Source organism: Lissotriton vulgaris, chromosome 5, assembly GCF_964263255.1.
Source record: "Lissotriton vulgaris chromosome 5, aLisVul1.2, whole genome shotgun sequence".
Taxonomy (NCBI): domain Eukaryota; kingdom Metazoa; phylum Chordata; class Amphibia; order Caudata; family Salamandridae; genus Lissotriton; species Lissotriton vulgaris.
Genome location: NC_141693.1, coordinates 1,940,027,931 through 1,940,055,178, shown reverse-complemented (window position 1 = coordinate 1,940,055,178; position 27,248 = coordinate 1,940,027,931). Strand labels below are relative to the sequence as shown.

Sequence of the window (27,248 nt, the reverse complement as noted above, 5' to 3'; positions counted from 1 at the left end):
AGGAGGCTTTGGAGAGGTTAGAGAAAACCATTCGGGAATTTGACATATATACACAGGGAACCAAATTCGAAAAAGTGGCAAAGGACATCAAAGCATACGACAAAAAGGTCACATACCCCTACCTGCAGGAAGGATATTACACACAGGATCAGAGAGGGGGTCTCTCTAGCCGAGGCCGGGGAGGGTATAGACGTTACAATACCTTCTCGGGTTCCTCAGCCAGCAGTGGCTCAGATAGTGAATTTGATCGCCCAGGTACCAGCACAGGGTCCAATTCCTCGGCCCAGAATTTCCAGGACCAACAGCCTTTTTTAGCCGAGGACCAATGGTGGGGACCACGCGGCAGAGGCTGCCCCTGGGGACGACCCAGGGGAACACGGGGAGTGACATGGAATCGAGGGACAGGCAGAGGGAAGAAAACATATCAGTCAGACTCTCATGGCGAGATCAGAACGAGGCGCCAACACTACAGATGGTAGTACATAGACCAGAGAATCCGGTTATAAATCTGTCAGATTATGTTTTGACTCAAGACGAACAGAGTGTGCTTTCAAAGGGGCTGTCTTTTGTCCCGACAGCCATGCCTAATGATTTCAATCTGAAGATGGAGTTACAACAATTTTTCAGGAAGGTTCGACTTAAACACTATTTCCAGAAGGTCCCACATAATCCTACCTTTTCAGCCAGTGGACTGAGACCTCCGTCTAAATTTAATCCGCCCTCACATATGGTGGACAGTAAAATACTAGCTTATGAACAGGTGGTTACACGGGATGTAGAACAGATCTTAACAACTAGACAGTATGTTCCATATAATATGAGCAAACAAGAAAAAACTGCTCTCTACAATTGGGGAAACAACACCAATATCGTAGTGAAACCTGCGGATAAAGGGGGGGGCAATTGTAATTCAAAATGTTGAGAATTATAAGAGCGAGATACTATCTCAATTACAAGTGGAAGGCAATTACAAGCTTCTAAAAAAAGATCCGACTAAGGTGATCAGTCAAACTGTTAGTGCTGTTACCAACATTGCACTACAGGAGGGGTACATCACCAAACATGAGTTTGATTTCTTAAACAACAGACACCCACGCATGCCCACGATTTATACGCTCCCTAAGGTGCATAAACGCCTTGAGGATCCACCGGGGAGACCCATCATTTCGGGGTGCGGTTCCATTTTGGAACCCCTGTGTAAATACATCGATATATTTCTCAAACCCATAGCGATCTCTACCCCCACCTATCTACGAGACACCATGGCAACTATACAATTAGTTGATGGACGTCAGTATGATCCGGAAACCTGTTTGCTTGCCACAATGGACATTACTGCCCTATATACAAACATCCCCCAACAGGCAGCACTGGTGTGCATTGAAACTGTCTTGAATCGCAGACCGGCCCCACATAGGGTCCCCACTGAGTTTATTATCAAACTCTTAGACACAGCCATGACACAGAACTTTTTTACTTTTCAAGGCAAATTCTACGTACAGACAAAAGGCGTGGCTATGGGTGCGAGCTTCGCACCCAATCTTACGATTATATATATGAGCGAATATGAACACATGTTTGTGTTGAGTCAAAACAACCCATTTAGAGATCAACTCCAACTTTGGGCCAGGTACATCGATGATGTCCTTCTGATTTGGAGTGGTAATAAATTGTCCCTAACTGAATTCCATAAGTGGCTTAATCAACAACTAGCCGATATCCAATTTACCTTGGAGTGTGACAACCATTCGATAAATTTCTTGGACATTAAAATAAAATCTGACCGTGGCTGCCTGTACACTACTCTATATAGAAAAAGTAGTGAGCGTAATACGCTCCTTAGGTATTCCAGCCACCACCCTCGGAACCTCAGGGATAATCTGCCCTTTGGGCAATTCCTGAGGCTCCGCAGGAATTGTACAAGAAAGGAGGATTTCTTTGATGAATCATCCCTCCTAATTGCCAGACTTCGTGAGAGAGGCTACCCCTTACGCCTGCTCAAGAAAGCGGGTAAGCGAGCTTGGCACAACCATCGTGATCAACTGCTTAGTGTACAGGATAAGGGTATGAGTGAAGAAAGGCTGGTGTGTGTAACAACGTTTAATACCAGAAGTAACCAGATTAAAAAAGCCATAAATCGACACTGGCACTTGGTCAAAGACGAAGTAGGTGGACTTCAGACACCCTTACATGCTTTTAGAAAAGGGAGAAGCATCAGGGACCATCTAATAAAATCACTACTCCCAGTAATGACAGTTCCCTCTCAGACCACACTATGGGGTTTACCCCCAGTAATGGGCCACAAGAAATGTGGGAAATGTAAAGCTTGTCCTTTGACTTTGGAATACACCACCTTTTCACACAATGACCAGGTCCACACATTGAGAGTACATAGTAACTGTAACACCTCAGGGGTGATCTATGCCATCCTGTGCCCCTGTGGGTTTATGTACGTGGGACAGACAATACAGAGAATAAAGTGTAGGATTCTCCAACATGTCAGTCGGATACGCTGCAAAACTGTGGGAGCACCCCTCGTGCAACACTTCACTACATTTGACCACGAACCTGAGAGTATCAAATGGTGGGTGATAGAGAAGGTGCAGATAAACCAGCGAGGTGGCGATTTCCAAAGTACTCTGAGCAGAAGGGAATGCCGCTGGATATATCTCCTTGATATGGCCAGGAAGGGATTAAATGAACTGGAGGAAATAAACAGACAGGTGGCAGTTCTTTAATCCCTTGCACTTAGTCGTCGTTGAATATGACTGCATAATGATCACTAATGCTTATATGTATATATGTGTTAAGTCTGTTAACAATGCTCTGTAAATATGACCAATAAGTGTGTTTTTTGTATCAATGTTGCGTGTAAATATGTACATAGTGTATATTTGGTTTTATCATGTGCACCCATGGAACCATTCTGCTGCAATTACATTCCCAATCGAAGATGGCCGCCATCATTATCAACATAGGTAATTGTTATCTTTTTTGAGGATTAAGCTCACTATTTTTTGTACCACAATTTTCTTATTTGTTTTGTGAGCCCCTTCTTAATTACTGGCCTTCAACATACATGGTTATATGAATATTTAAAATTCGTAATTTAATGGCACACATTATCGAAACGTTATGACCAATCGCCAACAAATCATGCAGAAAGTCCTTAGGGACCGTTCGATTCACTTAATTCTGTGAAAACTGCTAGATATCGCCGTAGTACTTCGTCGCTGTTCATGAACGAAAGTATTACCGGCGCGTGTAACTCCATGGCGCCTCGGTAGACGCTACCTCACGAGTGAGCATTTGCCGCTTTAACCTTGGAGACGCGTGGTTATATGGAGTCCTGTTAAAAAACGGTAAGCCCCCAGGGCAATCTTATAGGCATCTGTTTGTAGCACACCATCCTTATATGTAAACAAACAGATAGGCAACTCGTTTCGTTTTGTTTTTTCAGTTATCCTACAGTGAGTCGATCACTGACTTTCGACCATCACGGTGGGTCCACCTCTGACTATCAACCATCACTTTGTTTGGGAATGTAGTTTAAGAGAAGAGAACTCATGGAGCAAGGTAATAAATCCCTTGAGCCTTTTTATATAATTGAATACATAAATCTGTTGGGAGCCATCGCACCAATTGGTTCTCCCCTTCTTATTTTCACAGTGTGAGGATTTATTCAAATAATCGTAGAGCTGTACAAATTAACTTCCAGATTGAGCTCTGGACTCTGACAAACGGTGAGACCAATTTATTAAACAACAGCTATAATTTATAACTTTTGTCGACCTAGTTCAGTTTTTAAAAAAAGCACTGTTATGAATTGTTACAGCCTCCTGTTGACAAGAGATCGATCTGCAAGCATATAACCATTTGATTCATTGTGGAGTTAACATTTATGTTTTACCTGGATATGACTGTGACTATAGGACCATATATATATATATATTTATTACATGGGTCCTTCATTACTTTTTTCAGAAACCTGGTCTTTGTTTCAGTGTATAGAATAGGATTCTGTGGATTACATGGACTGAACCCAGTTGGAGTGAAATAACGACCACTACTCCCCAAATAGGGTAAGCATCTTTGTACCCTTGTCCCTAGTTCATCAATTAGGCAACAGCCCCAATTTCTTACGGTCCATTATATCTCTTACAGGGTCATCAAAGATCCCTGTGTTGCCCCGTCCAATATGTCCTGAAGAAGACTCGCATGGCCCAGGCATAACCGACCGCAAGGCCGCAAGACGAGTCGAAACGTCGACAGTTATTTAATACCTGGACCACTACCTATATCCCTCTCTGTGATATAGTGCAGATAATCGTTACATCTTACGTCTGAAAACAATATTAGAGAGTCCCTTTGGACTATTTGAATGTGGTCAGGTTTTTTGGTCCAGCATTCATTGGCTGGTATTTTTTGAAATAATAGAAATTGTTTTTTATAAATTGTGTGTGATTTCTTTCAATTTTCCCTTTCACCCTATCACTTGCACTTTCTTTGACACCCTTTGCTATACTGCACGCTATATACGGGGCAATAAGATTTCTAGACATATAGAAAAAATATATAAAAATTTGTGATTTGTGCTACAAATTTTGCATATGACAATAGATTAAAAATATTGCGTATAATTTGGACCTTGTTGTTGTTGCCGGTTTCTTATGTTCATCATTAATTGAGTAGAGCTGTTTCAAATAATATATGCTCTCTAATTGGATAAGTTCTGATTCATTGTTCTTGTAGAAAGTTATGGGTGTGGTGTGTAGCTGGCTAGAACCGGCCACGTGGCTCCTGGTCTACCTAGCGGACCGAGCCTGGTAATGTGATTTTGATGTTTTAGGGCGCCATTAAATAAGAGCAGGTGCTCTTGGTATGTTAATGGAATTTCAACTTCCTCGAAAGGAGAGTATTCCTCTGGAGATTCCGCTATTTTATAGTAGTGGAACTCACGTGTCACAGCGTGTGCTGCTGGAAAAGTTATCCAGAGGACAGAGGAATAGAATGCCTCTGTCTGCCGATATTCATGGGCCTCTACCACAAATACAACTGTACCACCTCTCGGTGATACCCCATTTTCGATACGTTTTACAGTTATGGTTTTTCTTATGTTGACCGGGATGAGTATTGCATTCGGGTCGTCATTTTGGATAACTGTGTCATCCGCTAAGAGTTGAGCTGCTAGTCTAACTCTCTCCCTCTCTTCCTCACTGTCTGACATTTTTACTGATAGAGAGTCTGTTGTTGCAGATCAAGTTTCAAGGAAACAAAGATTAGGTGCACAATATTTTGGAACACTGTATCCTTCAACGTTGACTATACCGTAAACTAATACATAGGATTCTCATCCTACTAAGTTTCGGCGGATATTAACCTTTCACCCACTCCAGACGTCTATTGGAGTTTTTACAGGAAAAAGGGGTCTGTGTGAAAAAGCCCGACTGAGTTACTCTAGTATCTTGCGTTAGATTATCGCCATACCAAACATTGGGCGCTATGTAGTGTAGTTCCTATTTTCCCAATAGGCTCTGCACATTGGAATAACATAAACGATAGTTTAGACGTAGGACTGAGGTCGACTAGGTCTCTATTGAATATGTTAGACTTAATTTAGGTTTGCCAGCTAGCTCAGAGATCACTAGAAACGTTCTTGAATGAACAGAGAGGAGTGAAATTCCCTGATTAGACAAGAAAGGATTCAGCTTCTGACAACCGCATAAACATGACAACTTTGCTTCCCCAGAATAAGGAGTATATCTCCAGAGTCGTGTGAAAACAATAGACAACTATTTCACTCAGTCAATTGTGCATGCTTAGTTTCACCAGAGTGCAGAGAAATAGAGAGACGGGCAATTTCAATAAAAGGTGTTATTTTATTGAGCAGTCTTCTTTCTCATGCAAGAGAAATGAATTGCCACAATTGCAATACTTATCATGAAGTAAAGTGCGTACAGTAAAAGGAGTATTTTGAAATAATACTGTAAAAGCATTGATATGGTTTCTTAGCCATATGATACTTAAAAACGGATAAAATATTTACATACATAGAAACATTGACTAACAAACTCAACTGGTGCTTCTAAGATACGCCTACCCCGGTGTACCTGACCTAAGCCTAATACGTGGGAAGGAGTAAGTAAGTTGCAGTTTTAAGTTAAGTTGGGTTTTTGCCAAGAATCTGAATCAAGAATTCTCTGTAAGGTTTTAATCAGCTCCGTACCTTGGTTATAGAATGAAGGAAGTCTTGTATCTCTTTCTCAGGACTTGATCTCCCAGTAACCCGCAAGGGTGACTGGAAACACCGGAGCTGGATTTCTTGGCAGGAGAAAAAGACAGCTTCTTTCCCGGTGTGTCAAAGGGAGGGACCGCTTCCTTCGGCTCTCGCATCAGCTGGGCTTCGGATAAGTAGATAGCCGCTCTGCTCCACACCACCGTGTGTTGCTTAAGGCAAGTGTTGGTAAATTTATACCTGGAAGGTGCCATGTTTGACGTAAGGTTGGACATAAGACGTCAACAGAAGATGTCACTAAGAACGGGCCGTTCTTTTAGTGCTCGCAGGAGTTCTATGACAAATCAAAACAATGGCATGGGGAATTCCCAGGTTGCTAGAGGTTTGGTGTGTCAAAAGAACTCGTTGTGCTCTCTCAGAATCTAAGGAAGTAGCCTTGCCGTATTTGGGCTGCGTGGGCTATGACTAAATATGGGTATGATTCTTATGCCTCTATAAGGACATGATTTATTATAACCAAATAGGGGCATAAATCTGGAATATTTAATTAGGGTCCTAGATACATTCACAACAGTAAGTTTACTGGTAGTAAACGTACTAGTAGTAACTTACCTTTGTGAATAACAAAAAGTAGCAAAGTTAGACTTTTGGTCTAAGTTAAAGTATAGGTCTAAACTTAGCCTTAAGGTCTAAAGTCAGACTTTTGGTCACCTTCAATAAACACACTGCCAAGAAACAAAAATAGCCTGGTACCAGTTCTCTCTTGTAAAGAAAATCAAACCATTTCTTTCAGAAAGGGACTTCAGAACTGCTGCACAAGCCCTTGTACTCTAGCACTTGGATGGTGGTAAAGCTTTGCTCTAGAGGTTCCCCGATTCCATAATGGCATCCTTTTTGGGTATTATACACACCACGTCTGAACTGGGGTGGCGTGGTGAGCAAAATAACAATGGATTAAACCCAGATCTGTGACTGAGGGTGAATGTTTTGCCAATGTGCAACATTCCGTCAATCACCTTGTGTGTTTTGCTGTTCACCCTATGTGGGAAGGGTATGCCCAGACGTGGGTCCCGTGCTCACTGCACCACTGGAGGCAAGCTATCCTGGCTGAAGACGGCTGATAGCCAGAAACCGGTCCTAGGATGCTTGATTCCGGTCCATGGATGACATGGCCAGGCGGGTCGGTCTGGACTGTTCCCTTGAGGCACAGGGTCAAAATTAATTTGCATATGACCATGTCTGAACTGGGGTGGCGTGGTGAGCAAAATAACGATGGATTAAACCCAGATCTGTGACGGGGGTGCAATGTGCAACATTCCGTCCATCACCTTGTGCGTTTTATCATACACACCACACCATGTCTCATCCAAGGCCATCACAACCAGTACCCCTGCTTATCTTCCAGGCAAGCTCACCATCTCTGGTACTTTTTGGGAAACCCACAGCCGGGACACCATAAGACTGCAGACTAGGAAGTGTAAGAAAGTAAAATACAAGACAGCAGGCCTTTTGCATCTATGCACCCAGGATCTTGAACAACATCCTTGTATCCACCTGGACTGCTGGAATGCTGCTCCAATTTAAGAAAGAGTTGAAGACTCACCTCTTTAAAGCACACTATGTCACAATGCTTTGAACTTCACTAACCTGCTACCTCTCCTATCACTTGTTGACTTTATGCTTCGTCTTTGACCCTGTACAGCGCTCCTCTGCATTCTGGATAGTGTTGTGCTAAGGAAATACCATATACATGCATCCATCCATACAGATGATCGTAAGGTAAGCAAGATCCGCATTGGGCGAGCACCTGTGCTTAAAATTAATATTAAAGAAATCCTATCTTTTATTGATGGAGGCTTTGGCATATCAATATTCCCAGGAACAAATACATTATGCTTCGAGATTCGATTTTCATAAAAATTAATTTTGCAAAACATTCCTGTAAACTGTTCTGAGGCAAAGCGGATTGGAGATTGATACCTCATGTGGAGCCATAAGCGTAGCCAGCTCTTCCTCGTTGTCCAGAGAACCTACAGCTGCCTCCCATGCTTTTATCAGTTAGTTAAAAATGACAGGTGAATTCATCTCTTGGGTTTAATATATGTGGGAACCTTTCCCCAGCAAAGGAAGATGAGACATCACCAGCTTTGCCTCCATGGGACTAAACTCTGGGACCTTCTCGAGGTTGGATATGTGGGGAATAGTGCATGTCTGGGCTACAAGTACCTATAGAACTGGGATTTTAGTGCGCTAGCTGAAATTTGAAATATTCTCTGTCAGATGGCCGCAAGCAGCTCTAGAATCTTATCACGCATTGTCCTGGAAACTGCTTTTCTGCTTTTTTTTCCAGGTTCCCCGAGTGCAGTCTAGACTGTGCAGTAAAATTCCAAGTCTTTACCAGGCTTTGGCATTTTCATAATTTTTGATACAGTGTATGCATTTTTAAAAATATTTTTCTCTTTGGAACCAAGAAGGAGGAATAAGGTCACATGCCTTCTTGACTCAAATAGCAGGGAAGATTTTGTGTTTGTCGTAATATGTACAAGTGAACTGTTATAAAGTCTATTGTTAAATAAAGAACTTCACCATAGAAGCTTAACTGCCTTTATTCATCACTGCTCCGCTCTCCAGCAATCTCTCATTCTCCATATGAACATTCTAAGTTAAGCTTCACAGGTGGCAGGTACCAACAGGCCTGTCAGCACGGGGGTATACGGAACATACCAAAGTTGTACTTATTAAAATATAACGCAACAGATAGATCACATATAAGATTGTAACACATCTTCCCCCCTTAGAACCAATGTAATAAATAAATACAGTCTAACATCACATGTCTCCAGGAGGAGGTTCATTTGTACACAATAAAGTCCTTGTGCCAACCCGGTGTCTTGCGTGTTCTCTGGATAGGGGTAAGGTCGGATGGGTGCTCAGAACTGGAAAGGTTTTGGGTCTGTCTGTTTTGTTCTTGTTGAGACTTGACTAGTCTGTCCATGCTCCACATTTGATCATCGTCTAAAATGACAGTGTTTCTCTTGACTGCAGTTATACACATGGGTTTTGAAAACTTAAGAACAGAGAAGTGAGAGGGTTGTGATTAAGGCCAATATATGCCAGCTGTCCCATCAAAGACCCCCACAGGGGTAAATGCAAAGGGAGGAAACATGGAGAGAAATGTTGGCATTAACACCATTGAAAGGTTCAGTATCGAAAAGAGGAGGATTTGCAGACTGTTGACTGTCAAGCTTAGCTTGAATAGCCTTTACAAAATTAAAGAGGATTACACAAAGTCAAAACTATCAATACTAAAGCACATAACAACAACATCTGACTTCAAATACAACATAGACTACCCTCCTTCAAACATCTCACCGTCACTCTTTCAGACCCTTTATCTGATCCAAAATCATTACTGCCTCAATTATCAATACAACGACTCAACAATTGAGGCCTATTGACGTTCCTCTTCATTCCATAACACTATGCTGTAATATTGGAGTTGATTTATTGATATATTTATTTCTGGTTTTTGTAAAGTGTGTAATTACTTATATAGGAATCCTGGTAGGGGACAATAGTTTAGGAAAGAAAGAGCCAGGCTTCTAAGGCCTTCCTGAAAGGCAGGATATGATTGATAGAGCTGAGATGTTGTGGGGGAATGTATACACTTGTGTTGAAAATAAAGAGAACCACTGTGGTGAAAGTCCTTGAGAACCATGTACTTGAAGTTGATCCTTTTAGGGACAAGTAATAAGTAAAGAGAGTTGTGGTGAATAGAGATAGAGGAAAGGAAAGGAATGTTGAAGATTTGAAGATTATACACATTGCAGCATTCTAGAAGCACTGAAAATGTTGCAAGAAGAACAATAGCGATTGAGGTATAAATAGGTGCAGTAGTCGAGCCAACTTAAAATAAATGCTTCCGCTTTGAGATGGTGATAAACAAAATTAAGAATTGACTGGACTTAAGGGACTACATATGGAGAAAACACGAAGGGAAGACAGGATTGTGAGAGAGAGGTCCTGTTAAAAAAGTACTCTGAGATTGTGAACAGATGAGGAAGGAAGAGACAAGCCAATTTGAGAGCGTCAGAGGGCCAGGCATGAGGTTATTAATACCACCAGGAACTCAGTTTTGTCTGTATTGAGTTTCACAGAATTGTTTCCCATCAAGGCAACTGAATCTCAAATACACTTTTGAAATTTCTCCCAGGCTGCAAGGAATTGATTGTCAATACCAAACTGTCATCTGAGCAGCACATGAGGGGGAAACTGGCAGACCGGAAGACTTGAGATAGGGTAAGAACATAGAGACTGAAAAGTGTGGGGTTGGAGAGGAGCCCGAGGTACAGCATAGGGAGAGATGTTCAAAATCAGAGCGAAAAGGGGCAAGATTAACAGTCTGAGCCCACCTCAAAAAGTATCAGGATTTTTGCCCTGGATTCATGATGTCGCTTGGCAGTCAATGAGACCGTCAAGAGAGACTGTAAAGAAGGCTGTAGAAATATCAAGGAGAACTAGAGCAGGGTAGCTCCCCTGGTCAACAAGTTTGCAGAGGTCGTATAGAGGTCAGCATTGAATCAGTGCTACCGGAATGACAAAGCCCAGGCTAACCTATATCAAGGATATCATTGGTACTCAGAAATGTAGACAACTGTTTGTTGATTGCTTCTTCTAGAACTTTAATTTGAAAAATCAGGAGTGAAATCAGAAGGGACTACTTCAAAGAGGAGGGAAATGGGTCAGGCCACATATTTGTTTAAGATGTCTTTAAGAGCTGTGCAATAACTGATATGCGCAATAAAATAAAGTGCAGCAAGCAAAGGGCAAGCGCAGAACCTGATTGAGTGGAAGACAGGAGTTCATCAATGAGTTATGGGGATAAAGGAATTAAATTAAGCAGAGTAGGTGAAGTAGGAGAGTCAGGCCATACTGAATGAGCAGGCGTACGAGCAGAGCCAGAGGAAGTAGAAGGGGAAGACTTGCAAATTGAATCAATGTTGTTTGACCAGAAGGCAGAGAGCTTATTGCAAAGAGACTGAGAGATTGAGAAAAAAAAGAGGAAGAACATTCAGGCGACGCTAAGATATAGACATGGATTGTATATGAATAGGTAACCAATGAGACAGACTCCTTTTGAGTTAGTTGAAGAGGTTGAACTCTCAAAGCGGCAGCTCCAAATATAAAGCAGTAGCACAACTCAGACTAGAGACAGCAATGGCTTCAATAATGCGAAAATGAGTATTATCAGGCTGGAAGGGGAGAATTATATTAAAAATCATCAAATGGGAAAACACGTAGTAACATTTTCAGCAGTAGGAGTGGGACATTACCCTAGAGCATCTGGCAAGGCCCACTCCAACCACCTCAGTTTTGTCAGCGTTTAGCTTCAGGCAGGTATGTATAATCCAATTGGCTACATGCACAAAAGAAGTCCAAAAGTAATTATGTGCCAGTTCTTTATTCCCTCCCAGCCTGATTATTGATACATATCCACAAAGTTGTGATATTTGCAACTAAAGTAAATCTATTGCAGTATTTTTCTAAATTTAGAATAGTAACAACAAAGTAATCTAAACAAATAATCGTGCTAATAAATGCCTAATATGAATAAGGTATTTATTTTCAATAAATGAGATTCCTTCATTTAACACATTATCTTGTCTTCACAGACTACTGATGGAGCGAGTTTCAGAAATGATTTTATTCTGGCTCGTGAAGTTAATCTCCTATAACTTGATTAATTATATTAATAGATTTTTGTATGTTTTGTATTATTAAATCAACCTAGAGTAAAATTCCAAACACCATTACACGGGACTAACGTTATGTGCTTTATGTTGCATTTGCAAGTATGTTTAATAATACATAACTAATGTTGTTTTGTTTGTCCTTTTGTCTTTGTCAACATTAATGCGGCTGATTAATTAATGGCATGTGCTTATTTTATATGTGCTTTTGTCTATGTTGTGTCTGTTTATCTTTTTCAGATATATGAAGAATCCTGCTGGACATTATGAAGAATGGTAGATTTTTATTAAATGCTGCTTTTCTTTGTGCTTTTGCTAGGTAACATATATTAATGGTTTAACATTAGCAATGGTGGGTGGGTAACAGAATGACTTTCATAACCTGAAATTAATTATTCTTTTGTGTTTGTTTGAATACTAGCCCGAGTAAAAGGCTTGAGGCCTGTGATTTTTGGAGAATGTTGGTTAGCCTGACAGAGATGAGCCAAGCACAGCCATGATGGAAAGCTTTTCCATAAAGACATTTCTTTGAATAAACTGAAGTCTAAACAAGAACTAATGTGCAAGATTTGCTCTGAAAAGTTATTTTTTCCAAGGCTAAGGAAGTGACAAGTGGCGGATTGGCCGAGCTATGGAGGAAACTGTGAACTGTTTTCAGTAAAATGTTGCAAACCTCGGAAGCTGGTGTCGCTTCACGTGAAAGGACAATGGCAATGACGTTTTGGTGTTTTGAAAAAGTGGCCTCACGATGGTCTGACGACTAGCAACCAATCAGGTTGCTGAAAGACATTAAATAATAACATTTTAGTTAGATTAGTGAGTTAGAAAGGTATACAGACTTAGCCTTTTGAGAGGAGGGGGGCTGACTGTTCCTGAGGGCGAAGTGCTGTCCGATTTCTTGGGACACGTAAGATTGCTTAATACATTTAAATGACTTATTCCTTTACAGGTCAGAAAGCTTAATTTAGGGAATTAGGGTTTATGTTTGCTTTTATTCATGATTTTTGAGCAATTTTGAAATGCCAGACTGTTGTGCCTTTTACCTGAATAAAAAGATACCGATTTAATAAAATGTTTGCAAATTATAAAATCAGCAAATAAAGTGATTTGAAATGAAGCTCTAACTTTTAAAAATAAAAGACTTAAAACGTCAAGCTGGTCTTGATTAATTTAGTCCTTACCATTAGTTGATTCATTGGCCAAAAGTGGCTTAATTAATTGTTTCCATTGTTTATTAATGGTCAGAATGTTATACTGCAGTTGTATATTTTGTACATATAAAGTTTAGATAGCTTGATTAATTAGGCCACATGATTCAGTTGCTCAATTTTCTGTCTCAGTCACATGGGCCTTTTGTGATATTATAGTATGGTGAGTATTAGGTAGTGAATTGTGTAGTTGAGACAGAATTTCTATAGAGGCTCTGGATCAATTCTTCTGGTAGCAGAGTTCGGTTACTATGGTAACTGACATGTTACATGTTAATTACATAGGATACATGTCTAAAACATGTTGTTATGTTTGTTCACTTGTTATATGTAGTCGAAAGGATTTTTCCTGCAGTGTGAAAAATTCCTGGTTATTGCCGGCAAAAGAGTAGTGTGACAGGTGAAGTTACACAGTGCATTTGATCTGTTTCAAAATTGTGGTATAGAGTATATCACAAGTGTTGCAGACGTACAACACAAGTTTAGGGAACTTAGATGTGACTGGTTAAATGTATAGTGAGGATTGTCTATGAAATTGTAGCATTAAGTATAGGGACCTGGTGAGCCCGTTTTAAAACTTTCTGTGAAAAGAGTAATAGAACTATTCGAGCTTGAGCGAAGGGTAAGGAGGCATCGTCTATTCTTATTAGCGTCTGTGGATTTCTATGGTTGGTTAAAGTCCTGCCAAGATTTCGTGTGTGCGTGATCAGGGGTTTCCGTTTTTGAATGTGTGAGTTTGTAAAATAGCGTCGTCTATTTCATGCGAGAGGAATTCTGAATGACTGTTAAAACTATCCTTTTCAGAGAAACAGACAAATGGTTTGTTTATTTGTAGTTACTAACTGAAGTTCATTGAAAAGAATTGTTTAAAATGGCGTTGTGAAAAGTTTTTGTGAAGGAGGGGTGAGTTTACGGAGTAACACACAGCGAAGCTGCAGCGGCAGTGAACGTCATTCGGTTCGCACTGTGATTGGCTAACATACGTCACAGCAATTGCACTGATTGGTTCACGTGACAGTGACTGGCTGACAGCTGATTGGTCAGTTCTGAATACAGTACATGCACGAAACCTGGGCTTCATCCTGGACTCCTCCCTCTCCATGACCAGGCAAGTCAACAGCGTCTCCTCGGCGTGCTTCAACATCCTACGCATGCTACGGAAGATCTTCTGGTGGATCCCCACAGAGACCAGGAAGACCGTCACCCAGGCCCTCGTCACCAGCCGACTGGACTACGGCAACGCCCTCTACGCCGGGACCACCGTCAAGCTCCAGAAGAGACTCCAGCGGATCCAAAACGCCTCAGCCAGACTAATCCTCGACATCCCACGATCCAGCCACATCTCCGGACATCTGAGAGACCTTCACTGGCTCCCCGTCAACAAGAGAATCACCTTCCGCCTCCTCACCCACGCACACAAAGCCCTACACGACCAAGGCCCGAGCTACCTCAACAGCAGAGTCAACTTCTACGCTCCCAAACGCCACCTCCGATCAGCCAACCACGCCCTCGCCGCCGTCCCCCGCATCCGAAGAGCGACTACAGGAGGAAGGTCCTTCTCCTACCTGGCCGCCAAGACCTGGAACTCCCTCCCGTCCGACCTGCGCCTGACCCAAGACCACCTCTCCTTCAGGAAGAAGCTGAAGACCTGGCTGTTCGAGCAGTAGCGGCACCCCCCCCCCCCCCCCCCCCCCCCCAGCGCCTTGAGACCCTACGGGTATGTAGCGCGCTTAATAAGTGTCACTGATTGATTGATTGATTGAGTATTTCTATTGGTTGAGCAAGGTGGTGACGTAGCTTAACCTGATTGGCTTGTTAGTGTCTTTCGCGTACGGATTGGCTAGAGTAGCGGAACATCAAGAAAACATTACGATCTTTTAAGAATAAGTAATTGTCTTTAAAACATGAGTTATTGGTACGATAGAGAGAAAACGAAGCCTTCATGGTTTCAGAAAATGAAAAATGTATTTACGCCGGACAAGAAAATTGAAACGCGTGGTGGGAAATTACTTCATAAGTACAAAACACCCGCAGCCTATATGGAAGGCGAATATGGTTATCATACAGTAATTTGGTTTGAAAATTGGATGCATTATACAAAAAAATGATGGCGTATTAGCCTGGCCAGAAGATGGGTCATTTAATATGAAAATTTTGAGAAACCTGAGAGAAAAAATGATGGCTCTTATGCCAAAGCCTAGACCTACACAATTTGAAGCTTTAGTTGAATGGGAAGTTGAGATGAAGGAACTGGAACGTGAAAGCAAATGTTCAGTACCTAGAAACTCAAAATATATTGTAAATAGAGAAACACATGAAGACAAAGTGAGGCGCTGGAGAAAAGTAGACATGTATGATGGTCTGTACCCAGTGAGAATAATGATTACTGAAGAACCAGGTCAAAAGAAAATACAAAAGAAAAGTAGACTTGATGAAGAATTAGATGATGCAGTTTTAGAAGATATTTATTCTACTAAACGCAAACCGCCACCTTATCAGGCAGATTCACAGTCCACCCGAGAGTTTCTACAGGAAATTCTCCAAGTGCTGGCAGGTCAAGCAGAGGTATAGTTTCTTAAGGGCCAGGATTAGTGCAAAGCAAGTCCCGGTAAGTCCGTTCACTTGTTTTTCCATAGACAGACCTTCAAAAGAAGAAGTACATAAACAGTAAGCATCTTCCAGCTGACATTGGCTACCAACAACAACTATTTCCAGTACCACTGTTAGGTGCTGTAATGTTATAATTTAACTACAGGTTGGTTGGTGTTGCCTAGTAAGTTGACTCTTCTTTTTGATTTCATGCAGGCTTTGAGAGAAGTGGAGGTTACAGGACCTAAGATTTTTCACAAAGGTGAGTGAACTTCGGGTATCCCACACTCACCAAACCAGGAGGAAATTTCACTGATCTTCAGCTTCAAGAGATCCCATTCACTAAAGCCAAGAGGTCTCAATGAGTCATCTCGCGACTGCAGCCTCATGCGACGCTCGCTCACTTTCATCAAGACGAAATTTTAATACAATTTTCCATAACTCAGCTTCTTGAGTCCCACACCTGCTGAAACCCAGATGCCATCTTCCAGAACCACAGCTTGATTAGTCCTTCACTCACAAATGCCAAGATAAGATCTCTAAGAGATATCTCAGATATGCAGATTTGTGGGTCCCAAGCTGACTGATATAAAATGAAATGTCGCAAAATTGCGTTTTCATGGGCCATACACGCACTAACAACTAAGTACACTCTCAGTAGTACAGCAACATGAGTCCAGATGTGAGCTATATTCTTCACTGTAGGAGCTTGTTAGATCCATACTCACCGACACCAAGATTAGCTGTCTAGTACTTCAGTATCATTTCTACCTCATTCACTTAAAACAAGCTGAGATCCCCTGTACTACAGCTTCAAGGGACACCAACTCAAGCGTTTTCAGTGTTGCAGCATCATGTGTCTAACACTCACTGAGAGTAGGTGAGTGCCACAAGTCCAACAATCCCTGATATCAAGCTGAACTCAACTGTACTACACCATCCTTAGTCCCAGAATCCCTGATGCCAAATCTAGCGCCTCTGCACAAGATCCTAATGGGTATCTCACTCACTGAGATCATGCTGAGCATTTTCTAGTAATAATGTTGTGAAATCTTTATTAGAGACAGGTCACCTGACTGTGCTTCTGTAGTCATTGTTTGTTGTGTGTTCCTTGAATAAACTATCTGATCTCATGAGATCATTGTTCTCTTTTCAAAAACAGGTGATAATGTTACCTTCATCCAGACTTGCAAGGACTGCCTGCTCATGAAATTTGAAGCGACCGATGGAAAGATTCAGCTCCACTTCTTAAGTAAGTGTAACAGCAAGAAGAAACTCGGCCCAGAAATATCAGTGTGCACATTTGCGAACTCTCATGGCACGTGCTGGTACATTGCCAATGTCTGTCCATTCTAAAGATTAAGAATGAATTGCTTCAGGCTGACATCCGTATCTCTACCAATACCTCTTCTCAAAGACTCCTATCCTGGGTTACTTTGAGTGCATGCGCATACTGTAGGAGGGGCCGTTAGACACTTATGCCAAAATCATCGGATTCTCTATCCCAGTAGGCGACAAAAAATGAAAGATGGAAACATACAGTAACAGGTAATATGCAAGCCATAAGTCACAATAATGAGAATATGGATCATGGATCGCGACTACTGTCTGTAGGATGTTCCAGGAGATACGATTAGAGCGGGCCCCAAATATCCCGGGGGCGTGAGGAGGCCGGAAGGAGTTCAGCATATGTGCTTGTTTGATCTTGTCAGAGTATCATGTCCCCAATCCATTCCTTGAATTTGGGTGCCCTGTCCCAACCCCACCTGCAGGCTAAATGAGACATATTTTTAGTGTGTTACTGGTATCGGCTCTGTATATCCAAGTAACACCAGGAGAGGAGACAGCAGGATTGACGGATGGAGGTCATAAGGTCCAGTGCTGCAAACACCTGGTGCCAGTAGGAGTGGACCGAGCAACATTCCCAAGCAAGGTGGAAGAAATCAGCACCTTCTGCCCTACCTCTGTCACACCGGCTTTTGTCCCGCAACCCAAATTGGTATAGCTTAACCAGTGTGTAATAGATGCATTGTAATCATTTATAATGGGTGATGCGTAACCGACTACTAGAAGAGACCTGTTCTGTCTGCTTGCAGCAGAACACCCACTGTTGATCCATGATGTCTTGCCCGAGCTCAGCCGACCATTTAACCCGCAGCACACAGGGGATATTCACTGTCAGTGTAGAGGTTATGATAGAGTGTAGAGACTAGGTGAGAGGCGGCGGTCGCACATAATGTGTGGTGCAAGTGGGGGACCACTGGGGTTTCCTGAGGGTATGCGGGAGTACAGTCTTTAATCCCTTGGCATAGTCGGACATAAAGGAAGGTCTCCATGGCGGAGGGTGGGGAGGTCCAAACATAATTGTTGGAGCATGCAAAATTTGCCATCTAAGTAGAGGTTGCCCTAACACTGGAGATGGCTCTGAAGTTTAACTCTTTCAAAAAGGCCTTCTTGCAATAGGGGCATCTTCGGATGGTAGGTGAGAGGCAACAACAGGGAATATAGTATGGGAGTGTGTAGGCAGTGAGCAATACGGTTCCATGCCTTAATTGTGGAGTCGACAGAGGTCGGACAGAGTGCACAGGGTGCGAGTGTGGCCAGTAGAACCCCGCCCAGAGGGATAGGGTCTGCAAGCCAGATGTCAGTCGCAACATGGGGCGTATACCTGGGAGGGCGGAACCAGTAGTAGGCATAATGTGCCTGGGCACACAGGTAGTACAATTCAAAATTGGGAAAACCAAAGCCACCCTGGGAGTATGGCCTCACGAGTGTGTCCCATTGTATACGCGGTTGCTTGCCACCCCACACAAGTCGGAGCTGTTCCGTGCGGGTCCTACGGAATGTTTAAAAACAGGCACAAGATTTTTGGGAGGACCACCATTTTAATAAGGGAGATACGGCCCGCCATAGTGAGGGGAAGTGCATTCCACCTAGTTTTTCGACCAGTGACATGATCGAGTGTTCGCCCAAAATTTAGTCTCATCAATTCCTTGCCGTCTGCAGTAACATGTATTCCCGGATATTTGACCTCAGTAGAGCACCATTCTCTGGGGTAGTTAATGTCAAACGGTGTCACCGAAGCAGTAACTGGAAAGATTTGAGATTTGTTCCATTTTATGTGGATTCCAGAAAGACCACCAAACCTGACGAATTCCCAAAGGAGCGGGTTAAGGTTCTGCTGGGGTTCTTTGACATATAGGGTAACATTATCTGCATACAGAGAAATGAGAATCGGGCGAAGGAAGCAGCAGAGGGCTTTCTCTTGATGATGTTGCTGGATCTTAGCAGCCAGAGGTTCTATGGCAAGGGCAAACAGGAGGGGGGATAACGGGGATCCCTGCCGGGTGCCGCGGGAGAGAGGAAAAGAGAGGGAGACATGGCAGTTAATCAGAACTTTCGCCTTCTGGGAAGCTAAAAACCCAATGAACTGCACTGAAGGATGGTAAATAGGTATTCCCACTCAACCGAATCAAAAGCCTTTGTGATATCTAAGAAGACCGCCACTAGTGCCAGTTGGGGATCGACATTTTGCAGAATTGAAAAAAGTGTCCTGAGATTATGAGAAGTCGCCCTATCGGGTATGAACCTGGGTTGGTCCGGCAAGACCAATTTCTCCATCAGGAGACTGAGGCAATTAGCCGTTAGTTTAGCAAGTATTTTCGCGTCAGCATTGATAAGGGAGAGGGGGGCGATAGGAGTTGCAGCGGTCCGCAGGTTTGCCAGGTTTCAGGAGATAATGAGTGCCTTCCTCATTGTCGCTGGAAGAATCAGAGTCTCCTGGGCCTCCAGATAGACCTCTTCCAGCACAGGGAGTAATTGGTCGAGGTATGTTTTGTCAAAATCTATGGGGAGCCCATCTGACCCCCGGGCTTTCCCTGATTTCATCTGCATAATAGCTGAGCAGAGCTCATCATCCTCAAATGGAGCTGCTAAGAACTCCCTCTGGTTATCCCCTAGACAGCCCAATGCAACATCCTCGAGATTGTGAGACAGATCTGGTGGGAGCAGCTCTACGAGTACTGTAGAGGTCAGTATAGAATTCAGTGAACATGCGCAGGATCTTGAGACTATCCCTGTGGTGCACCCCAGCACCATTCTGTTAAATTCTGGTCTTCTCCTTCTCTGCTGCTCAGCCTGTGTGTGTGATGTCATTAGAATGTTCGTGTATGCATGGTTTGAATGTGTGGTCAGTTTGAGTGAGTGGGGCTGAGCAGCTGGATGCTGCTCCCGGTGGGGCCTTCCTTTCTACCAACTATGACTAATAAACCAACTTAAGAATACCTACGACTATTGGATGTGTTTACCTCTCAAGATACCTTTCTCAATGTAACACATTCACACCATCCAGAACGAAATTAGAAAAACGGGGTTGTCCAATTACAGCCGCCAGAGCCCTGCTGGGTCGTTCCACTTCCCCATAGTGTCGGGCCGTAAAGTATTGCGCCGGAATTTGGCCTCCCGTTCAGCCGTGGTGGTATAGTCCGTGTGTTTTTCCCGAAGTAATGCCCGCTCTGCATCTGATGTCTCGCTCCAAAGACCTCTCTCGAGTTGTTTCACCTTCAAGACGTTGCAAATTCTGATGAATACCCGGAGAACTACCAAACTTTTCGACATACAGGTGCCATGTATCGTGACCTTGAATGCCTTCCAGATTGTGCCCACATTTGTGACCGAGCCTTTGTTATGCGTAAAAAAAATCCGGAATCTGCTCACCAAGCTCTGTCTTAAGGACAGCATCCAGCAGTGCCTCAGGTACTAGCCTCCAGCATCGTGGATTCGAAATCAAATTAGGGGGCGCAATCGTCATACAGAATGGTGCGTGGACGGAGTAGGACCGGGCCATATGTTCAGCCGAAAGGATCCAGGGGCCAACCCCTTGGGTGCAGACCCAGGAGTCGAGGAGCGAGCAGGACAAGTGCATTGAAGTGTAATAGGTGCCTTCTCTCTCATCTGGGTGGACATGACGCCACACATCGATGAGCCCATGATCGAGAAACAGCCGAGATAGCGTGTCTTGGGTTTTGGTGTAATGATGTGGAGGGGGATTGGGCCTATCAGCTGAAGGGCATAAAGTAGTGTTACAGTCACCCCCCCCCCCCCCCCCACATGACGTGAGTGGACCCCACCTTGAGAATTTGTCCCCAAAGGGTGGTGAAATAATCTGGATCGTCTATGTTTGGTCCATAGCAACAAACAAGCACAACTGACTGTGTACCCAGTGTGCCCCCAGAGCATGCAACTCTCTACCCAAGGGGTCGCTGAAGGTGCCACCTTAAGGGGTGTTTTTCTTCATTAAAATCAGTGTTCTGTGCGATTGTTATGTTATGTTATGCTAAAAGTGCTTGTACCGCGCACGGTCACCAATCGGTTTCATGGCGCTCAGAACAATTGCGGGGGGACAGGACAACACAAAAACTCAATAGGCTAACTGAAACAGGTGGGTCTTGAGGAATTTGCGGAAGCAAACATAACGGGGACAGATCCTGAGGGAAATAGGGAGAGAATTCCACATAGTGGCGGCCAGAAAAGAGAAAGATGAGCCTCCATGCTTTTTGCGTTTGAACCTAGGGATCGACAGCAGGTTGTGAGAAGCCGACCGAAGGTCTCTAGCGGGGGTGTAGCGCTGGAGGCTGGATGTAGTAAAGGCTGGGGCAAGATCTGAGAGGGCCTTAAAAACCGTGCAGCCAAGTTTGAACAGGCAGCGATAGGCCACGGGGAGCCAGTGTAATCTGCTCATCAGGGGCGAGACATGTTGGAATTTGGGCTGATGGAAGATCAGTCTAGCCGCCTGGTTTTGCACCAGCTGCAACCGATGGAGATGGTAGGCAGGAATTCCAACATAGAGGATGTTGGCGTAGTCAATACGCGAAGTGACAAGAGCCATGATGACAAGAGTGAGTGCCTCGGTGTTGAGGAATCTACGAATTTTGCAGGATTTTGCAGATCCTGCATAGATGGAAGAAGCAGGAGGATGTTACTGCGTTAATTTGAGGCCTCATGGACAGTGGCGGTGCGTCCATTGGGGGCGTTGGGGCGTTGCCCGCACCCGCAGCTCCCGGCCTCGGCGTCTTTGAACTGAAGTAAACTCTCAGTTTACTTAAGTTCAAAGACGCCGAGGGACAAGGCCTGTCAGTCAGCATGATGCAGTACCGCCCACCCCCTTCAAAGTCTGAAGGGGGTGGGCGGTCCTGTGTCATGTTGACTGACAGGCATATTCAGGCAGGTAGGCAGGTAGCAGCACAGGTGCGCATGAGTGGGGACGGAGGCACATTTTTCAGCCTTGCCCACGCACTTGTGCCTGCTCGGTTGTTGGATGAAGAGCGAAACCTCGCTCTCCTAATGGGCAGGCGGGCAGAAAGCAACCATGCCCTGTGTCAATCCTGGCACTGCTCCAGCACCAGGATTGGCTGAGGACGGAAGGCGGGGTAACGGTTTCCGCTCCAGTGAAGGCGCCAAGGTCCCAGAAGATGCGGCTGACCGGCGGGTAAGTTTTCTTCTTCCTTTAAATTTGTGGCACGATGCAATAGTCCTTCGGTTGTTTTTGCCATATTAAACGTGCAAATCCAGTCGTCGCAATTGACATTTTGATAACAGGATAGATTTATTCTCACTAGGCCATGAATGGAAAACACGAGCACAGCTATGATTGTCACTGACACACATGCGAGGGCGGCACATGTTAGCAGACACGAGTGGAACACACATTATAAACACACATGCAAAGTAATGGGCCTCACACACGACACGACGTACACAGTAAGGTACGCTCATTGATGTAAGCGTCGCAGGCAGGTTAAGTGATGCAGGTAGAGAGAGAGGTATGATGACGCATGAGTAGTCAGACACACGAATGATGACTTGCAAGTATGTACGGCAGACATGCTCAAGCCGGTTTAGGGTTGGCTTTTCAGGCAGCCTGTCGCTGCCGGATAGGCACGCTTGAAGGGACCAATCAATGTGTATGCTTTTTGGGGGGCCTCGTGGCCTACCAGTGAAAGCAAGAATAAATACGTCCCAAACTGACCGTTTCATGATGGCCCATCCGGCAGTGCCAGTCTGCCCAACACAAAGTATGTAGAATGCACGAACAGATATGAGTTTCACAGGCGTACATAGGCAGACGGGTGTGCAGACACTCGAGGCAGTGACGTAAAGCAGGCAAAGAAAGGGAGTGAAGTAGATAGCAGTTTTCTGTTTTGCTTAGAAGCTGAGTGTCAGTGGCAAGGATTCTGCGGGAACTTTTGCAGGCCGCGTGCATGCGTCAGCAGATCTCAGTGGTGGTGGGAGGAACCATGCTGTGTTGGTTTTGGAAGAGAAGCAGAAAGGATGAGCGATAAATTGAGGTGCACCCGTTGTAAATTGGTGTTCCGTCAACATGGTAATTCCCCCCCAGGAGGAGTGTAATGCACCCGTTGACAGTTTGTGTCCCGTTGACATGGTGATTCCCCCTCTCCCCCCCCAATCAGGAGAGGTGTGTTGGGAGTCGGGGTAGGTATTGTCGTGCATAGCAATCTCACACTTACAATCAGCTGGCCCTAGATGTTATTGTCTGTTTCTCTTTGGTTGAATTAATTTACATATACAAAAATTGAGATTGTACAACCCTAATAATTGAACATAAGTAGCTCTCAGTTCAGAAAATGGTGGAGACCCCAATCTATACAGAGCCCAAGCCAGACTCGAATTTGCTAATGTCATCATCAATCTACAGGATTGTAATATTTCAAGATGGAGCAAGCTGAGAAAAGCTAGTTAAGCATTTTGCTCATAACTCCTACCCGGGCAGTTTTTGCTTTCTCAGGCGTCTTTATGAGACACTGAATGTTTGTTACGAGGTCCATAAATCGAAACCGAATTACATTATTTGCACACACCCACTATCTGACTTTAATATTTTATGCTATACCTTCCTGCCATAAAGTTCTGACCCAAATATTGTTTTTTTCTAAATGTGTATTAGTATTTTATACATGCTTTCCATCAAAATGCTACTTGCACCCCCCGTTTCTATCAACCATTTTAGTATAAACTTGTTTACATTGTATTAACCCCCCCCCCAAAACCTAGTGAACTACCCTCTGAAAGACCACCCCACAGAGTGCTAGAAATTAAGGGCATTGTGATCCAGGTCCATGCTTATGTGGCATGCTTGATCTGATTGTCCGCATCCTGTTGTTCACCACTTACCGGAGAGCCATTTGAGTATGAGGCTTGCCAGCAAACTTGGAGGGCTCGTTACGCACATGCGTCCCTACATGGTCTGGCCTGGCCACCTTCCGTTATTTCAGCGTTTTGCCTTGCTTCCGTAAAGTAGTTCCACCTGGCATTGCATTCCATTTTTATCTCTCAATGTAGGCAGAAAGTATATTTTCCATCGAGATCACTGATGCTGAACTCAACCCATTCTCCTTTATTCAACCAATTGAAGAGCGCACAGAACACTTATCCCTTCCCCGCATGAGCGGGTGCCAGCGAGCGTGTAATCTGGAAATGTACTGCTTCGCGTTAGAAACCAACTCTGTGTCCAATCAGCAGTGATATGATCGCCGCAAAAGCAGAAAGTGGAACAAACTAGAATATTACCTTGATATAAACAACTCTGTTGGCTTTCTCGAACTTATAATGACTGGCCTTTTCAAGTTGTAAGCACATGGGGGAAATCAAGCGTCTTGCAGTTTATAAGAATTGACCTTGCATATTTGCATCACTAATTTGTGATACTTATGTCTGATTGTCGTGAATCTCAAGAATAAACACGTGTGCAGCATACCTGAAATCCCCTACTACAACAACGCATGATGCGATAACAAGTCACACGAAGGCCCACCCATAGCAACACTTGCGTCATTCTCAGGTAGCGCACTGATGCATCAGAGGCGCATTCAGATCACTGCGCATAAACTGCAGGTCCAGCTGACCAAAGAGCAGCTTTCCCGCAAAATCCTTTTACTATGTGTAATTCTCGCCGCCGAACTGACCTGGCAACTTCACTTTCAAAATTGCTTTAGTAACCTTCTTGCTTTCTCAAATTTGCTTGAAAATGCACCGTTTGCCCCCTCCTTTTTAAAGGAAATTCCCAGGGGGAGAACTCCCCTGAACCCTCTTTATGACACTGAGGCGCGTACGCTATGCTTACTCGCCACCAGCCACTCATCCAGAACTTTTACGCCCCACCACTTTCAAATGTCACCCTAGGCTCTTCATCGAGTTCACGGGGCAGGGCGAAGGCCCAAGGGATTGCGGCCAGAAGCTGGAAGTCCAAGGATTATCTGGCCCACCAGGCAACACCAACTCAGTCTTGCTAGGATTGAGCTTGAGCTGGCTGTAATGCATTCACTCAGAGATCGCAAGCATAGTTGATTGGAAATTGGAGGAGGAAGAAGGGGAGGGATGAAGTGGGAAAATCAGTTATAAATCATCCGCATAATTGAAAATGGTAACGGGGGTGTGACGAAGAGAGGCCAAAAGGGGTTGCATATAAAGATTAAACAAAAGCGGTGACAAAGCAGAGCCCTGAGGGACTCCGCAAGATAAGGGGGAGTAAGAAGCAGAGTAAGTGGACAGGTGGACGGCTTGAGAGCGCTGGTGCAAAAAAGATGTGATCCAAGAGAGGGCCACACCCTGGATGCCCGCGTTGTTGACACGGTCGATCAAGATGGTATGATCGACGTGTCAAATGCCGCCGACAGGTCCAACAGTACAAGGGCTTGGGCAATGTTCTTGTCGGAACCTTGCCTCAGTGCATCCATCACAGCCACAATAACAGCTTCGGTGGAATGCGCTGGTCGAAAGCCTGCTTGCTGATTGTCCAAAAAGGCAGAGCTCTTGATGAATGCACTGAGGCAACGGGTGACGTAGGTCTCTAAGACTTTCCCCAAATAGGGAAGAAGGGAAATTGGTCGAAAGTTACTCATGACCGAATATGGGCAGCACGACCGCCTGTTTGAAAGAGGCTGGGACGATGCCGGTGGCAAGGGATTTATTAAGAAGTGACAGGGGGGGTCAGGGCAGGCCAGGAAGGTGTATTTAAGAATTTGCGGGGGACAACAATCATTAGGGGAGCCAGAGCTCACTAAGTGTAGAAATAAAGTGAACTCAGCCAAGGAAATGGGAGGGAAAACGTCGAATCGGCAGGGGCTCATAGGGGGCAAGGGAGGGGGAGTGGAGGAGGATGGGGAGGGGATGTTATTTTTAATGGTGACAATTTTTTCAATAAAATACGAATTCAAAGAGTCGCAGAGAGCCTGGGTGGGTAGGGGTTGGGTCATCACACGATCCGGCAGGGTGAGCTCCTCAACGATGGAAAAGATGTCCTTAGCCTTAGAGGCAGAGTCCATGATTTTCTGGGAAAAATAGGAGGTTTTGGCCAATAAAATAGATTTTTTATATTGTTTCAGTAGATCCATGTACTCCATTTTGGATGTGGGGTCGTAGTTGCGCCTCCATCGGCGCTCCGCTTGGCGGAGGGACAGTTTATCCGATTTTAGTTGATCTGTAAACCAGCGCTGAGCGTCATGGGGACGTTTAGTTTTTATATTTTTTTGCGGGGCCACTTTGTCGCTGGCGGATTCCAGCCATTGCTCGAGGAGGCGAGCCTGATCAGACAACGAGGCCTGATCACTAGGGACAGTGGAGGCCAAAATGGCATGGAATTCTGCAAGATTAGCACGTTTCCAGTTGCGGGCAGTAAAATTAGTGACGGGGGTAGGAAGGGCAGGCCGAGTGAAATTAATAGAAAATGAAATAAAGGAGTGGTCGGATCAAGGGCAAGGAAACACTGATGGGGGAGAGATATCTAGGTTGGTGGTCCACACTTGGTTAAGAATTATGACCTTAACTATGGGTAGCTACAGTGATATGTTGACTGCAATTCATACCAAGTAGGAGATCGGTGAAATCTTCGGAGGTATTACTCTCCCGGGGGTCAGTTGGCCAATAGTTAAAATCCCGATGATAAGAATATTGGCGGAGTTAATAACAATAATGACATCACTCCCTCGCAAGACCTCTGCATCGCTCGCCTCGTTCTTCCACAGCAAGATCGCAGACATACACAACAGTTTCAGCACACAGCCAACGCACCCTACGACTGTACCAACGCCCCCCACCACCACCCTCCGCGCCTGGACCCTGGTCAACACCGAAGACACCATCCGCACGATGAACTCCATCCACTCCGGATCTCCAACAGACCCCTGCCCTCACCATGTCTTCAGCAAGGCCGACTCCATAATCGCACCCCATCTACGGGACATCATCAACGCCTCCTTCGACACCGCCACCTTCCCAGAGAGCTGGAAGTACGCCGAACTCAGCGCCCTACTGAAGAAACCATCAACAGACCCCACCGACCTCAAAAACTACCGCCCCATCTCGCTTCTTCCTTTTCCTACCAAAGTCATTGAGAAGACCGTCAACAGACAGCTGGCCGCCTTCCTCGAGATGAATGGATCCCTCGACCAC

The 27,248-nt window shown here is 44.4% G+C and overlaps 1 long non-coding RNA gene across 1 annotated transcript in view; it reads left to right on the top strand.

The window, feature by feature from the left end:
- The first annotated feature begins 15,996 nt into the window (after positions 1 to 15,996).
- LOC147717811 (uncharacterized) overlaps positions 15,997 to 27,248 on the top strand; it is a 74,056-nt gene continuing 62,804 nt past the window's right edge. Inside the window, exons 1-2 of the long non-coding RNA XR_015295821.1 lie at positions 15,997 to 16,044; positions 16,945 to 17,034. This is a non-coding gene — a long non-coding RNA (uncharacterized LOC147717811). The remainder of the gene's footprint in view (positions 16,045 to 16,944; positions 17,035 to 27,248) is intronic.